Source organism: Spermophilus citellus (genome assembly GCF_964194105.1).
Source record: "Spermophilus citellus genome assembly, chromosome: 10".
NCBI lineage: Eukaryota > Metazoa > Chordata > Mammalia > Rodentia > Sciuridae > Spermophilus > Spermophilus citellus.
In genome coordinates this window covers 4400545-4417400 of record NC_138197.1, presented here as the reverse complement: position 1 = coordinate 4417400, position 16856 = coordinate 4400545, and the positions used below count along the sequence as shown (strand labels likewise).

Below are 16856 nucleotides of genomic sequence, written 5' to 3'. Positions count from 1 at the left end.
TAATTCTTAATTAAATATTGCTTGAAGATGCAAATAATCGCAATAGTGTGAAACTAAATCAAATGAAATAATCATGGTTGAAATAATTTACTAAAGCTAAAGCATAGACTTCAAGTTAAAATTAATGCTAACTTTATCATAATAAGAGAATATCTTAGAATTCTTGGATGGCTTTAGAAATTGAAGTTTTTCTTTGATTCTGACTTAGTACGTCTCTATCAAACAGGAAATAGTGAACAAGAATTTGCCAAAATTGAAGTTTTCATTTAAGGAAAATAACATTGAAAAAATTTACCTCTTGGCCCAGACATGCCTCAAACACCTAAATGTTAGTATTTTCTATTGGAAAAGATAACGTTAAACTTCCTTATGTGTATTTTTTCTAAATCAGGTTTTTATTTTAAAAATCAGCACGTTTATGTTCTTTTCTGGGTTATAACAGAAAAAGGTGCTAATGTAGCAGATTACAGAAACCATTTGAAAATCACATAAAGTAAAAGAAGCCAGTCCATAATTTTATTACATGAAATGCCTAGAATGGGCAGATCTATAGCATGAAATGAGTTTGTGGCAACAGAAGCCACAGGGGTCACAGGCGTCAGGAAAATGAGTTCTGACTGCAGGTGGCTACCAGGTTCCTGGAAGGCTGATATAAATGCTCTGAAGTTGATTAGGGTGAAGGTTATACAATTCTGTGAATCTATTAAAACTACTGCATTATATACTTTAAATGTATGAATTATATGGTATGTGAACTTCATTTCAATAGATCTGCTAAAATACGTAAAAAGCAAAGAAAGATCACTTTAATCAAAAGGATTAGGGCAGTTATGCCTTCCAATTTAACTGGAAATTGTAAAGAGCTTCTGTTTGGAGCTCTCTTAATCCAACAGACTGAGCCTGGCAGGGCCTGGGGCTCCTTTTGTCAGATTGGAGCCCCTGTTTCAGGAAGAATCCAAACCCCACTCACTGACTTCTTACGTGTGTCATAATCTAACATCCAGAGTGGGGCTCAGCAGGGAGGAATGGGGCTCAGCAGGGGAACTCTGCTTCTCACACTCAGAACTGAAATGGTGCCTGAAGTTGCACACGTGGTACCGCTTACTTTCCATCTCGGATGATTTCTCGCTCATCTTGTGACTTACAGTTTGCTAACGCCTTCCCCGAACTCTCCCTCGACATATGGCGTTCTTGGAGTCTCTGGCTGCCAGAGGAGTCTGACCTTTGCGCTTATTTCTCACAACCAAATAGCTGACAAAATCACTTTTCTTCTTTGGGGCTTTGTGCCTTTTTGGGTAAACAGTGCAGATATCTAGAATCAGCAAAAACCTGCTTGCTATGTAGTGGAAAGTTAAAACAAAAACCTGTCGGAACCGTGGTAAATAGGACAAAGAAGGCAGTCCCGACTCTCAGCAAATTTCTGCTCCAGCCCTGCAGCATTCATCTACCCCCAGTAAGTCCATTTGTAAGTGGGAGTCGGACACCGAGGTAGCAGAGGAGCCCGGAAGGATGAAAGAGTGTTTCTAACCTTAAGGTGATTATGCCACAGGGGACAAACAGGTCAGATGACCTGCCTGGGTGCCGCGCTATCAATCTGTGCGCACGCAGGTACCAGCGCCGCGAGGAGGAGCGCCACCTCGCGGAGACAGGGGGCATGCAGAAAGGGAGTAGGACCTTCGTGAAGTCAGGTCTCTGATTTCTTCACAATTTGGGGACAAAGAAGAACTAGGGATGAAAGTAAATATTTATTCAGAATGATAAGCACAACTCACAAAGATTACAAATACCATAAAAATCATAAAGTGATGACCCTATATTTTTAATTGTAAATACTTTGATGAGATGATCCTGGTAATTCACGCCTGTAATCCCAGAAATTTGGGAGGCAGAAGCAGGAGGATTGAAAGTTTTAGAACAGCCAAATAATTTAGCAAGATTCTAAGCGACCTAGTGAGACCCTTCTCAAAAAATACAAAGGTCTGAAGTTGTAGCTCAGTGGTTAAGCATCTCTGGGTTCAACCCCTGTACCGAATGAAGGAATGAATAAATAAACAAATACATGCTTTGATAAACTTTTAGTATGGCAGTGACTTTCTGGTATATTTTATTCATAGAGAAAGCTTAGCCTTTCTTCCAGAACAGTTGATCATTTTTTTTGTGTGTGTGTGTGTGTGTGTGTGAATTAAATGGGATTCAATAAGATCACGGTGTTACCATGTAGGTCTATTCACTGTTTAGCATTTTCACTTCTGGAAGTTTGTTCATCATAGGTGTCTTGGAACATACTTTCTGGGTAATTTTTATTTAAAGCTATGCTGCATTGTCAAGACAATTTCCATATCATCAACACACACACACACGAGAAACAATTCCAAAACTATATTCCAGTGCCTACAAACTGCATGTAGCTTCTACTCAACTCTGACTTGGCAAGATCCCAAACATTTTCACAGCTATTCCATGTCAAGGACCCGGAAGAGGTCCAAGTAGAGGGGCCCTGATCTTAAAATTCATCAGCATCTCCTAAGTCTTCCTTTGAAATGAGAAATCATGTCCCTTCTTTGTAGAATGGGATGTAGTTTAATTTAAATAAATAAATAAATATGAAATATCTTTTCATCAACATATCCTTTTCTCTACCCTACGTGCAAAATTATTTTAAGTCAACTTACAAATTAATATGCAGGGTAAGTTAAATAAATTATATATTTCATTTCAGAATTAAAATTATTAAATAGAAACACACATACCTCTTTGGGGCCCCATAACACAATTAGTAGAAGAGGAAAAATTGTTGAATGGAAAGAAGCTGGAACTTGCAGGGAATCGATTGGGCCAAATTATGACTCTTTTGAGAGGGTTGGATAGATTAGCCAGGTTCTTCTGAGAAAACCGATGAGATGTTTGTGTGTGTAGGTTGCTTTTTGTGTGAGGGTGATATATGCATGTGTTTATACGTAAGTATACACATGCCCAGAAAGAATTATGTAAGCTAAATCTGCAAGTTAGCAGCTGTAGACCCATGAAGTCAGGAAAAATCCAGCATCCAGCTAGAAAGAAGGCAGACTGGAGGTGTTCCCAGTCACTGTTGGGAAGGTCAGAATTTTGTTGTATTTAGGCCTTTAATTTATTAGATGAGATATAAGTACTCTGAGGAGGGCAATTTGCTATACCTAGTCTCTGGATCAAATGTTAATCTCACCCGAAATACGTTCACAACCACACTGAAAATAATTGACCAAGTATTTGGGCATCCTGTGGTCCATTCAAACAGCCACACAGAATTAAACATCACAGTTGGCTTTGGGATCTCCATGCTCTCTTCTAGCTTTGGAATATAGTGACTTAAAGCACAGGTCTCAAAGGAGAATACACAGAATAATAATGAGCATCTCAGAATATAGATCCCTAAGAAGCCCTGTAATCGATTAAGTAAAAATCTCTAAAAGAGAGACCTGGAGATAAAGATATATCTGTTAGTCTATCTATAATTTTTAAATTCTTCCTAGCTGAATCTAATGAATTTTGCTAATTCATCATGGCTGCATTAAAATATCTTAAATATTTGTATGGTATTCAGATTATGCATGTGAGAGCTACCATACAAGATTCTGCCAGCACCTCATTTTGTACACATTAGACAACGTTTTAATATAAATATAAAATCATATCCCAATTGGCTTTGATCATAACTTCCGTACTATATTGCAAAGGAAATTTGCCTCAAGTGGCAATTACACATTCTAAAGTATATTTCAAAGGGTCCCCTCTCTTGCAGGATGCAGGCTGTGCGTCTTTCAACCTCCTGTGTGATCTGTGGGAAAATGCTAGCTAAGTGCTCTTTTAGCCTTCTGCCTGTGATTTCTTAATGCTCGTAAATTATAGGTGCCAGTTAGGAAGCACCCAGCCAGGAGAAGTGCTGGGGATGCTATGGGTCTTCAGATGGCTCAGCCCCATATGGGGCAGCTACAAGGCAGTTCTTCCACGTGACTTGCCATGGTTTGTCCTGCTATCCCCAGCGCAATCCTGATTGCACTGCATCAAATTGTGCTCTCCAGGGGTGACCAGTGACCTAGGAAGTAGTCTGTAGCATTGGGGGATAATGAGTCACTGAAAAGTGATCAAGACCCAGAAATGGGGTTTGTAACTCCAGACAGTCTGCTGGCGGGAGTGTGGAGATGGTAGGGCTCCCCTACTGGAGAGCACGGGCTCCGCACAAGACTGAGTGGTGACTTGGCTTTTTGCACCTTCCTTTTTCCTCTTTTGTTTTAATTCTGGTTGTTGTTTTCTTGTTGTATTTCAATCCTCTGAGTGTTTTTTTTTTTCTATTATCTCCTCTCATCCAAAGGAATCCAGCTTTCTGTGTGGTTCAATTCCTGTGCTGTTCTTACATTCTTTAGTGCCTAAACCACATTATTTCAGGATACACTAGTGAAATATCCACATAGAATTTATTTTAGATGTTTGTTTTCATCTGTGTTATCCAACATTTTAATTTTGGGTGAGCTTATAAACCTTTTGAAAATGATTATGATTTTTCAAAGAATGTGTACAGCTATGGAGTAAAAGGCAAAAAAAAGAAAGAGAAAGACAGAAAGAAAGAAAGAAAGAAAGAAAGAAAGAAAGAAAGAAAGAAAGAAAGAAAGAAAGAAAGAAAGAAAATTCTAACCTCTACATTAGCACAAAGCTCAATCTGGGTAGAATAATAGGGAGCATTATAATTTATGTTGCATTTGGTTCAGAAATTCCAAAAAGGAGGAGCACTACCCATTTTTCAATTATATTCCCCATGCAAGCAATTTTATCTCGTTACATACAAACATGCCTCTTCAAAACCCTACAGATCCTGAACTCCCACCTTGGTTCCTCGACCTCAGATTATGTATTTTAAAAGTCTAAAAGGGGATGTTTATAAAATAATGAAGGTTATACAATGTATGTGAAAAGAATGAACAATTTTCAGTTTCAATTTTTTTCAAAAATTTGATGTCAGGACATGGGGGAAGAGGTGGGGAGATGAGCAAACCTTCAGGGAGAAACGAAGAAGGCAGGTGACCTTGTTCAATTTCCTTCTCAACAGGACAGCTGGTCCTCCAGCTAAAAAGACTAATGCTGTGTACCGAGGTGGATCTTTATCTATGGAATAGTCTACACAGAATGTCCCTGCATAAGGTTTTCTTATAGAAAAAAAAGACAGAGACTTTGCATTTATGAGGCAAGGACCACTGCAAAATATCCCACCCAGTGGAATAGAGATAAAAATATTTCATGAATTCTCTGCTCCATACTGGGTGAAACATCACCAAGGTGTAAGGTAAATTAACTTTCTTTGTAACTTTCTTAGAGATCTTGGTCCTTATTTCTTTTAGCCTAATATTACCATTATTCTCAAACTACTAATATGTATATCTTACTTTAATATTAGCTGATTTCTTTCCTTCTATTTTTAAGATAGTATTGCTTAAGTTAAATAAATGTTAAAATATCTGTTTTCATCTTCTTTTTAATTTATGTTTCCACAAGTAAAATGGATTAGGAATAGGCTAAATTTCTTTGATGAGTCTCATAATAATCTTAGAGTATATTCAGTCATCTCAGTGTGCTGAGGGTTACCTTGGCAATGCCTATAAATTATCCACTAGTAGTTTAATTAATTCTGACTTATGTAATTTAGTGCTTGTATCATTCTTAATTACATTTGTTTAAAAAGGTCTTGAAGGTACTTATGTCAGCAAAGTGGGTCCCATATGCTTCATTTTTCTTCTGCATTTGCCGAATTCTAATTTGGTGTTTTATCTGCCTTACTCTTTTCCTGATAAGCTAATTTATGTCATACAAAGAACGGGCTGAACAAATTTTCATGATGGATACGACTTCAGGGATAAAGACTCATTCCAGTGCCCTGGAAAATCTAAAATCCTTAGGGATGCAGAGCAGTGGAATCATCAGGCTAATAAAAGACAAGTGTAGGATTTCAACTAGTCTCTGGTGCGCAGAACAGACGCAAGTAGAGCTAGCAAGGAAAATACCAGGACCGTGTCCAACTCATTTCAGATCCACCACAAACTGAAGAACTTGTGCTCAACACCACCGGGTTGAGGCACATAAATACAAAGCTCTACTCGTTATGATGAGGTCTTCAAAATTTCACACCTTGTATTGAGGGTAAACAGGAAAAGAAGCAGGTGTTGGAAAGAATGACTCTAATGATGTGATGTGTAAACTGAGGTGCACAGCAGGGTGTGCCTGGCAGGTAGGAGCAGGGAAAGCTGCTATGGGGAGAAGATGAAGAAGAGCAGAGGCACTGCTGACCTGCAACCACAGGGGCCATCACCCCTGTAGATGCCCAGCTGCCCCCCAAGACTCCACTCACCTCCCCAGTGGATGGGAGATCATCTGGTTGGTGAGTTTGAAGGGGAACCTGGAGATGTGCAGCTCTGTTCCCCACCACCACCACCCATGTCCCTGGGAAAGAGATGTGTGTGGGAAGCACACACCTGCAATCTTTCTCCAGAACACAGGCCATGAAGTGACAGGGTCCCCTGGGGTAAAAACAGCTGCATGGATATAAGGCAAGCTCTTAATATGAGGGTTCAGAATTAGGAAGCCCACGTTCTCTTAAATATAAGCTGAATTCTTCATCATTTATCAATGACGATGAAAGCAGTATTTTAGCCAACACATTTATTAACAAGATGTCATATTAATCAGTATTGCTGTATTAGATAACATGTTGACCCCAAATGGGACACTAGTTAGATGTTTATCTATTTTCTTTCTTCTTTTGGGTAAAACACTTGAACGTTTTTCTCAACATAGAATTCTGTGTGGTTCGTCCACTGAGTAACGCACCTGTGAGTTGGGAAGGGGAAATCATGTGCTCTACTCCGAAGCCTGGCCCATCTAAATCATTCCCACTTGACCTCTTTCCTTTTTCCTAATCTTTATCCTGGTGCCTATCATCCATCTATGTGGCCTCTGAGAACCCAGAGGACCACAGAGTGGTTGAGAGGAAGAAGACTGCCCTCCAAACAGAGGAGTCAAAGGGATGGTACTTACTTAAAAAAAAAAAGTCTGTTGGGCACTATTAGCTAAAATTGTGTCACTGCTCAGCAGTTAAGGTAGAAATGAGTGGTGTCATCATTGGGCATCCATCAAATGTCTGTGAGGTGGTTTGACCAGGTGAATTTGCATTTCTTGGTCTCCCAAAGTTCTTGGAAGACAGCTCTTCAAGTGCAAGGGAGGTCTTGGAATGTTTCAAACAAATGTAAAGCTTTAGAAATGTCTCCTTGGTTGGTGGATGGAAAAGGAGTCAAGTAGGTCAGGCGTGGTGGTGAGGAGACCTGGACGGAGACACCAAGCAAGAGATGGTGCTGGCTCTGACGGGGATGGGACAGGAATGGAAAGGGTCGGTGCCAGATGTAGTTTGGAGGGAGAGTTGAAGAGATACATTAATGTTTTCACTCACTTCTATGGAATTACTTCTTAAGCCCCAAGAATAGCAATGAGACAATGTTTCCAAATTAGCTTGGCTCTCACAACTGTGCTAATAGTTCTCCAGATGCCTATTTCTAATAAGAATCTTCAAGGACCTTTACTTGGTAGGCGTAGAACAGCTTCCCCATGGCATATCTTTAAAAAAATGTAAGTGTAAAATTTTAGCTTGTGCAGCTAGCAATTCTAACCTATTTCCACCACATCAGAAAGGTGTTTGAAATGTCAGAGGTAAGATTCTGATGCAGGCTGTTACCATCGGGGTAGCAAGATGCCTTTGCCTCTGAACACAATCATTCACAAACATTTAATGAAAAGCACTGTGAATTATAAAGTATTAGACATTTTATGATCACAAAATGATAGAATATTTTATATTTTATTTAATACAATCCATAAAAGAATAAGAGGTAGAAGCACAGTATTTTCAGGAAAAATGTAAACTTTCAGGTTTTTAGACTGAGACTGATTTAAAATGTTAGCAGTATTCTCATATATGTCAAAGGATCGCTTCCATTATGGAAAGAATAAGAGTCATGGATCTTTAAATGAGTTGTCACAGTTATTTGTAATCAATGTTTCTTGCATGAATATTTGATCCTCTAGACCATAAGATTTCATAGGAATGATCCTTTCAGCACACTTAGAATTCATAATCTAATTCCAAATCAATATGTATAGACTTGCAAGGAAAGAGCTGAATAAGTATTAAATTCAACACAGGAACAGCATTTTGGATATAATTACCTCTATTGCTCATTGTCTTGGTTGCATTTTAAATACTTACTTAGATTTTACAATTAAATTCTTACCATTTCTCTTCTCTAAATGTCAGTGATTTATGAATGATTTCTCACTAAAGCACACCAGACTTTTAAATACATTTTTAAAAATATAGCTCGACCAAGCACATCTGTTTCCAGCTCTAACAATTGCTAATCTTTCCATCAGCAGTCCTCAACCAGACATGAATTTGCTTTTAAACTGTTTCTGGTATCCACAAAAGAACTGCTCTTATATTTGAACAGTTTTTATGTACAGAACCATAAAACCAGACAGGGAAAGTGAAGGTAATTATCAAAAGTTTTGAGGAGACAGAGAGTAAGAAAGAATAATACATATAAAGTTTCAACTGGTGCATCATGACACACTTTTTCTGAATGTCAATCAACTTGTATCTAGACTTTGAATATTTTGTCCTTACACTTACCTGACAATGCCATTCTAAAATATACCATAAAATCCTTCTTCTGTTATAATCTATTATTAAAAAGAGTTAAACAAAAGATATATAGTTATATGTGACTAGGTATTCTTATTCAGTTTTGAATATTTTTAAACATTTCATCATTATATAAAAATTGAAATAAATGTGCATACAAAATTCATACAAAAAGATTCTAAGAATAACATGAGTTACTTGTTAGGAAGTGAAAAGAGATTTTTGTCACTCCCATATAAATAGAACAAACCATTTATGTTTATAAATTTTCTTCATCTATAATAAAAATTCTTTATTCATTTGTTGAGCTTTCTTCTATTCTGAAAATCCTACCACTATTATATATTGTAAAAGCATCACATGTGTATAAATATGTAATTCTGTATGGACATCAAACAAAGAAGCAATTTATATTTTATAATTGTATATTTGTTTTATTTTTTTCACCTAAATATTTTTGTTGATTTGTTTAGAGTGAACATTATCAGACTTTCTACCAAAAATCATCTTTGAATATAAACTATCAAACATTTAAAAATATACAGATTGCTTTATAAATGAATTGAAACCATGACTTCTTCCCCAACCAGTTGCAATGTTAGTGTTAAATTTCTTGAATAAAAAGGCTTATGAAACTGAGTGACATTATCAAGTCTGCACTGCACACTAGTGGCAAGAGATAGTACATGCATGTGGCCTTTTTAAAAATTGGATTTCAGAACAATTTTATCTTACATATTAGTTTTCTTAGTCAAATTTAGAATCCTTTAGCATATATAGCATATACACATATTTAAGAATAACATGATTTTCATATTGTAAACTATTCTTCCAGTAAAAGTAAAGTGATTAATTGCAAATGTTTGTACCCAGAGTCTCCAGGTTCAGTTAGGTACTTGTGCATATATAAATATCACCAGTTCATATATCTGTGTAAGTGTGTACGCATGTACACAATATCTGAATATTTCACATGCACCTGCTAAATGTTAACCTACTTGAAAGGATTTAGTTGTCAGTATTCTTGCTCATTATTTTCTTTCCTTTGATTTGCTCATTTTTCTTTCCCGAACACTAACTGATACAATGAATACAGAATATGTACAATTACTTTCCTTTTTAATTTTTTTTGGGGGGTAAAGGATTGAACCCAGAGACACTTTAACACTGAGCAACATCCCCAGCTCTTTTCATTTTATTTTATTCTTATTTTTTATTTTTTTGACACAGGGTCTTGCTAAGTTCCTTAGGACCTCACTAAGTTCTGAGGCTGTCTCTGAACTTTCGATCCTCCTGACTCAGCCTCCCAGGTTGCTGGGATTACAGGTGTGCACCACTGTGCCCAACTTTCTTTTTGTTTTATTAAATTTATTTTTAACTGATACCTAAAACTTAAAAATTGTATATGTATCTATGAGACACTGTGTGTTGTTTCAATACATGAATACATTGTGTTGAATACATTTTAGTGTGTGCATTGTTTTGAACATATCTATCTCCTCAAATATTTACCAGTTCTTTATGGCAAAACATTCAAAGTATTTTCTTCCAGATTTTTGAAACACGTTTCCATTGCTATAATTACCCTACTGTGAAACACCAAGCCCAAACCTCTTAGTCCCATCTCAGTCACCCCACACTGCTAGACCTCCACTAGGCCTCCTTTTTCCCTGGCCCCAGCCTGTATTCACCACCTTTCTACTCCCAACTTCTATATGTACACCTCAAATATATACAACAGAGGGTTCTAAGAAACAGAAATACTAACATAAAATTGCAGCACAGTGTGCCATTCAGAACAAGACTCTTACTGCCAGGGTGTGACTAAGTCAGCTACTGACACGTGGTTTCAAATAGTTTCCTTTAGAGGAATTTCCATCTTTTAGCCACTCGTCCTCTCTGCCATGCCTTCTGCCCTGGGTTCACTGGGTTACCAACTCTGAGACAGGCAACCTGCTGCCCTTTCTCTCTGAATCTTAACGTACCTCTTGCACGTTGGCCTCCTTGGAGGCCTTCAACTCCTTATACTTCCATTTCCACAGGGAAAGAGCTGACTCCAGGCGTTCTACCTCCTTTTACAGAGCAACACGCATCCTAAAACATTTAAGAAGTAAAAGAAAGTGAAATAAACATATTTTGAAAATGATTTTAGGAATGTATCAATTTTTGTGTTTTCTTTCTTCCTAATCTTTGATACTTGTTAATGGCCATTATGAGAGAAAATGCTTTCAATGCATAAAATGTATAAATATTGACTAAAACTTGGTTGAATTTGTTATTCTGGCAACTAGCTTTACTGTAGATCTGACAAAGTAAACTCGGCTTTGCCAACACTGCCCTTGTGCTTGCTGCCGTGCATTTCTGTCAGTTCCTCACATTTCCATGACTTCCACTCACAGAAGGACATACATGTTTCTAATTTCATCGAGGTTTTGACACATCTTTCTCTTGTAACCATACATGAATGAAGCAACCCTCTGAGATGACACAGAACACCAAGAAGCTCATCTAAGTTTAAAAATGAGTCACTTATTGGGGGTCGAAAATATTTTTATTATTTGCAATTTAGTTTCAACAAAGCAATTTCACTGTGATCTCTATTTAAACTACTGGAAATAATTTAGATTAATGTTCCATTTGTAGAAATAGAAACAGAAGTAGGATAAAATCTGGTCTTTTAACACCTAAGCCTTTGATTTTTTTTTTCCTTGCCCACAATGCCCACTAGAGTGAGTCACTGAAAATGATTGCTGTATGTGTGATTGTCATTAGCATAGGTTGACCTTTACAGCTGCCCTGTCCTTGCCTGTCTGAGATATTAGATTTTTGTTCAAACATCCTCCTTCTTTTTCCTCATTTCATGATGAAGTTGATTTCCTCATTCCTCAACTCTAAGCTCAGACAGGGGATATTAGATGTGAAACAGCAAAAAACTAGTGAAAACCGCACATGCTCAGCTCTAGCTAAATAAATTCTGAGTGTTATATAACACTGAGACTTTTGTGTTTGATAGTTACAGCCTTATTGTAATTATAATTAATAAGCACACACAGATTTATTTTAGTAATGGTAAGTGCTATTAGGAAAATCTTGAAATGTATTTATAAAGTAGAAAATGCATGTGGAATCAAAATTGAGCATCATTTACCTATCTGTAGGAAATATGAATTTTCCTAGTAGCAATACTATAAGAATAATTCAAATAGTGTCAAGCTATAAATATATTAGTTTAATCCAATCAAATGGATAAGGAGCCTATTGAAGAGTTATATAATTGCATTTGCATGAATCAAGCCACACAAGGATATAAAAGACTTATTTACAACTTAGTTTAACTACAAAGGACTCAGGTTGAAAAAAATCCACCATAATTTTTATAAGAATTTTGATTTGCAATCTTTATTATCACAGCAAATACATTAAACAAAACTACCAAATGAGAAAGTTCAGTGTAAAAGTCTAGGTTTCAAAACTGTGCCTATGAATATCTATGCTTCCCATTAATAGCCTCAGCTCCAATTTTTGATGAGCAAACCCAGCCAGCCAACACCCAAGCTTCATACCAAGATTTACTTCTGTCCAAATTAGTGACTGTGTTTGGGATGTTGAGAAGAAAAAAAAAGCAGAGAAATAGTGTTTGGGATGTTGAGAAGAAAATAAGTACAGGAATAATTTTCAGATCACCAAATATATTATTTTGTGTTGAGTTAGAAAGTATGTCTACAAATCATTGAAATACTTTAGGAAATACAATACCTATTGGGCACATGGAAACTTTAAATTTGGGATGATAATGCATATTAGAATATTAAAAGTTTCAGGTATTGACTAGCACTTTGAATTTAAGTTGAATAGTCTAAAAATTGTAGTTCTAAGCTTGAAACTTTGTTGGGACATTCAAGATAATCATCATAAAAGTTAAAATTTTGATTTATTAGGTTTGAATGAATAGAAATTTGGAATATTGTCAATATTTGAAAAACTTAAATGGTAGACAAAATGTAAAATTACTAAAAAATTAATCAAAAATTTTAGTTAACTACATTTGTGTAATGGAGTATGTTTTGATATTTTGCCTAAAACTAATTTTGTTATTTGAACAATAGAATGCTAAGAAAATTATACTTGAAAAAATTCATAAATTCTAAATATTTAAATCACAAATTCAAAATCCTATATATTCAGTAATCAAGTGTTACCTTTTGACATTGCATTTAAATCAAATGATAATTTAATAATTCAAATTAAGTTAAACTTTTTGGGCAAAATAATGTGCATTAAAAAATGTTATATGATCGCTGAGAATGAATGTTGACCCACGTTGCTTAATATTAAGTTTTATCAAAATTATTGGAGTTGTTTTTCTTTCAGAGTTTTTACCTAGTTGAAGAAGATCATCTCTCTCTCTTTCTGTCTTTCTGTCTCTTTCTCTCTCTCTCTCTCTCTCTGGACTCTCTCTGATTAGGTAAGGATGGTTCAAACACTAGCTGGAGGATTTATAATATAAATAATTATATTATTTCACATATACTTTCAGTAACATAAAATATAAAGATATAACTACATCTAGGTTATATCTAGACCTGACAAAATATCCAAAGCCAATCCATGAATTAAACAGAATATAATCAGGCCAAAGTAAATTAAAATTAATAACGACATGTTTTCTATATAAAGCAAATTAGTAACATTTCAAATATAGTACTATTTTTTCTGTAAGTATGCATCTTAAATAAACATCGAGTATAGTACTATTTTTCTTTGTAAGTATACATCTTAAATAAACATCCAATATATCAGTTTTCTTAAAAAGTCAAGTACTTGTAATAAGTAAAACATTACACTTTGATCATGTACAGGAGAAGGCAAGTAATTCACAAAAAAAAATCATTAAATGAACATGTGGTGCTTGAATATTTTTAGCGTGGCCCTATTTTTTAAAAATGTGTGGTTTGGTGCAAGCATTGAGGATATTGCACATTCACATTTATGCAGCAGAGGGCACCCTACAAGTCCTTAATATTTTATCCTAATGAATTTATTCCATTTCAGAGAGATTTTCAAAAATGATTAATTCCACAGCTAAATGTACAATTGAAATGAATGCCAGGGTGATGCTACTTGAACTATAAGAAGCAAAGAAAAAAAATCCCATATCTACTTAAAAAGTATTACATATTTCATGTACACATTATTTAAAAGAACAAAATTAAAAACATAAGACTCAACAAAAATAGATCATCTTTTATTTGATATTATGAACTTTTAAAAATCAGATTGATATATATGAAATGTATAGGTTCTAAAAGGTAAAATGCTAACTAAAATTACTTTTATGGAAAGATGTCATATATTTATGTCTGATTTTTTACATATTTTTTTAAGAGAGAGAATTTTTTAATATTTATTTTTTTTACTTTTCGGTGGACACAACATCTTTATTTTATTTTATGTGGTGCTGAGGATTGAACCCAGTGCCCCGCGCATGCCAGCCGAGTGCGTTACCGCTTGAGCCACATCCCCAGCCCCTCTGTCTGATCTTTAATACATTATTATCTATCATGATCTCACAGTAGTTGAAGATTAAATTTAGATATTTGTACAGGAAGACTATTCAAAACATTTCTTGGAAGTGAAGTCTTGAAACATTAATATCTGGGAATAAATACTAATAATTTTGCACTCTGGAAAATTGCATTGAAAAAAATGTCTAATCAATATTTCCTAATAAGTCATTAGTTTCAAAATATTTTTGCCAAATAAAAATAATTGAGCATGAAAAACATAAATGTATTTATTTTTATGACAGTCTAAAATTTAGAGTTAGTATTTAACTGCTAACAATAAAAGTTACTACCAATATACTTTCACAAGCAACATAGATGTTATTTTGTGATCACATTACCAGCTATTTATAATTACATTTTTATCAATGGGTGTTCTTAAGTTGCCAACAAAGCCATGTATAATTTATTTAATTAGATAGGAAATGTAATTAAGCACATTAACTCAGACAACGAGGCTTGGAGGTAAAGCAATCAGGGACAAGTGCACTGTCATGCCACAGAAATGGTCCAAGAAGACCCCACTGCCTACAGCTTTTTCTGACTGCTGCCTGAACACTCTCCTGATATTAGTTTTGTATCTGGCAGCGAATATATTCAATATATATTACTTTTTGCATTTTGTTGAGTAATAGATGTACATATATGTAGGAAATAGAAATGTCATATTTATCTTTCTAATTATATACTATATATATTTATATATATACATATATGTGTGTGTGTGTGTGTGTGTGTGTGTGTGTGTGTATAAATCTTTAAAGCTTTTTAACTCACTACACTTTCTCAATGGTACTTTAAATCTCATTTTATTACCAAAAATTTTCAACACTTAATGAAGCAAAGCAAAATATAAGCATGCTACTTTTATATAGAAAAACAGATTAAGGAACTAAAATAGGATGAACTGAAGCTCAGCTTAAATGACACAAAGCAAGCATTTATAAGGGACAGAGTGCTCTGTCTAGTTGAAGTGGAAGACTGATTCAAATGCTTAGACATTTCATCAAAGTAGCTTACCTCATGGCCTCCTTTACAGAGGATTTGGTAGTGCCAAAACTCTGCTCTCTTAATGTGTGGGTCACCTAGGTCTGTAAGAACATCAGGATTCCTGCCCTCATTCCAAATTTTGTACCTGAGATATCTTTAAGTATATATATATATATATATATATATATATATATATATATATATATACACACACACACACACACACATGGAGTTTCCATATATTGGGAAATTGTTCATAAAACTAAGCAGTGTTCTGAATATGAACAATATAATAATTTTAGTGGACTTGATGAGAGGTTCTAGAGAGGGATATACATGGGTGGAAATGATTCCCTGTATTTCTGCAGCTGGTTCCTGTGTTCTAGTCAAGAGACTAGATGGAAACACAGAAAAATTATATTCATAGCTTCTTTACTGAAACCACCCACTCATTGATATTCCAGGGAAGGGTTATAAGATTAGACAGAATGCTAGCAATACTATATCCTTGGGAACATTCTCTTGTGGTATAAAGACTGCAGTTGCCTCCTGTGGGTTCCATGCAAATGCTGATTGACAGACACACACACCAGGACTCATGACCCCCGCGGAATTGTTTCTAAGAGGCAGTGGGAAGACAGAGCCAGAGCTGAGTCAGACCCCCACCCTGCTTCATTCTTTGGCATATCTAGGTTTACATGCTGAAGTAGCTGAGAACCGAGAGTTTACTTCCTCTGAGGATTGACAATTCAGTACAAGGAAGTCAGAAATATGTTTTGTGTATGTGTAGGACTGAACGCATAAAGGTAGCATATGAATACCATTAAAACCAGCATCCTAGACTAGCAAAGGGTTCTATCTGGAGAAATGCAGAACACTGTTCCTATTACACTGTGGCAGATTTGAGAGAAGTATGTGACTACAGAGAGCTAAATCCTTCAAGAAATAAAAACTAAGAAGCTCCAATTTCACTGAGACTTCAAGTGTCAGATGATATTTTCAACATGTGTACAAGTGTAAATCCTACTCAGTTTCGTTCTTTTTTCTACTAATGTTTTTTTTTTCCTCTATTAGGAATTTATACTTGATGGTAGAATAATATAGTATACATTAGTACACAGATGAACATTTAACACAATCTATAAATGTTTTGAAGCACAGATAAAAAAATCTGCAAAAAGGAATTAGTATTGCTCGAAAAATGGAGAGTGAATAGTGAGACACTTCAGGCTGATGGAGAAGGAATGGCAGATAAACAGCTGCAGGGCATTTGCAAAGCTTGTGCACATGCTTATTACTATTTGAGTCAATATAAACCAGATATCAAATATATCATATTTATATTATATACTTATATCATCTATAAAAATCTATATTATATAATTATTTAAATATGTGACATATATAGAAGTATATAATATATCCTTTCATCTATGGGTGTGTGTACATCCCTATTCTTTTTCTAGCTCTACCCATTTAGAGTCTTTTAACTAAGGAGATGGAGAAATAATTACTTTCAGATTTGGTAGGTATATTTTAAAATGCATCAAAAATTCCATCCACATTATGGTAATGCTTTTAAGCTA

The 16856-nt window shown here is 35.3% G+C and overlaps 1 pseudogene across 1 annotated transcript in view; it reads right to left on the bottom strand.

Annotated features, from left to right (window-relative positions):
* The window catches only part of LOC308659076 (coiled-coil domain-containing protein 102B-like), a 184023-nt pseudogene that overhangs the window by 132027 nt on the left and 35140 nt on the right, over positions 1-16856 (bottom strand). Inside the window, exon 4 of the transcript XR_014024301.1 lies at positions 10702-10810. The product of XR_014024301.1 is annotated as a coiled-coil domain-containing protein 102B-like (transcript). The remainder of the gene's footprint in view (positions 1-10701; positions 10811-16856) is intronic.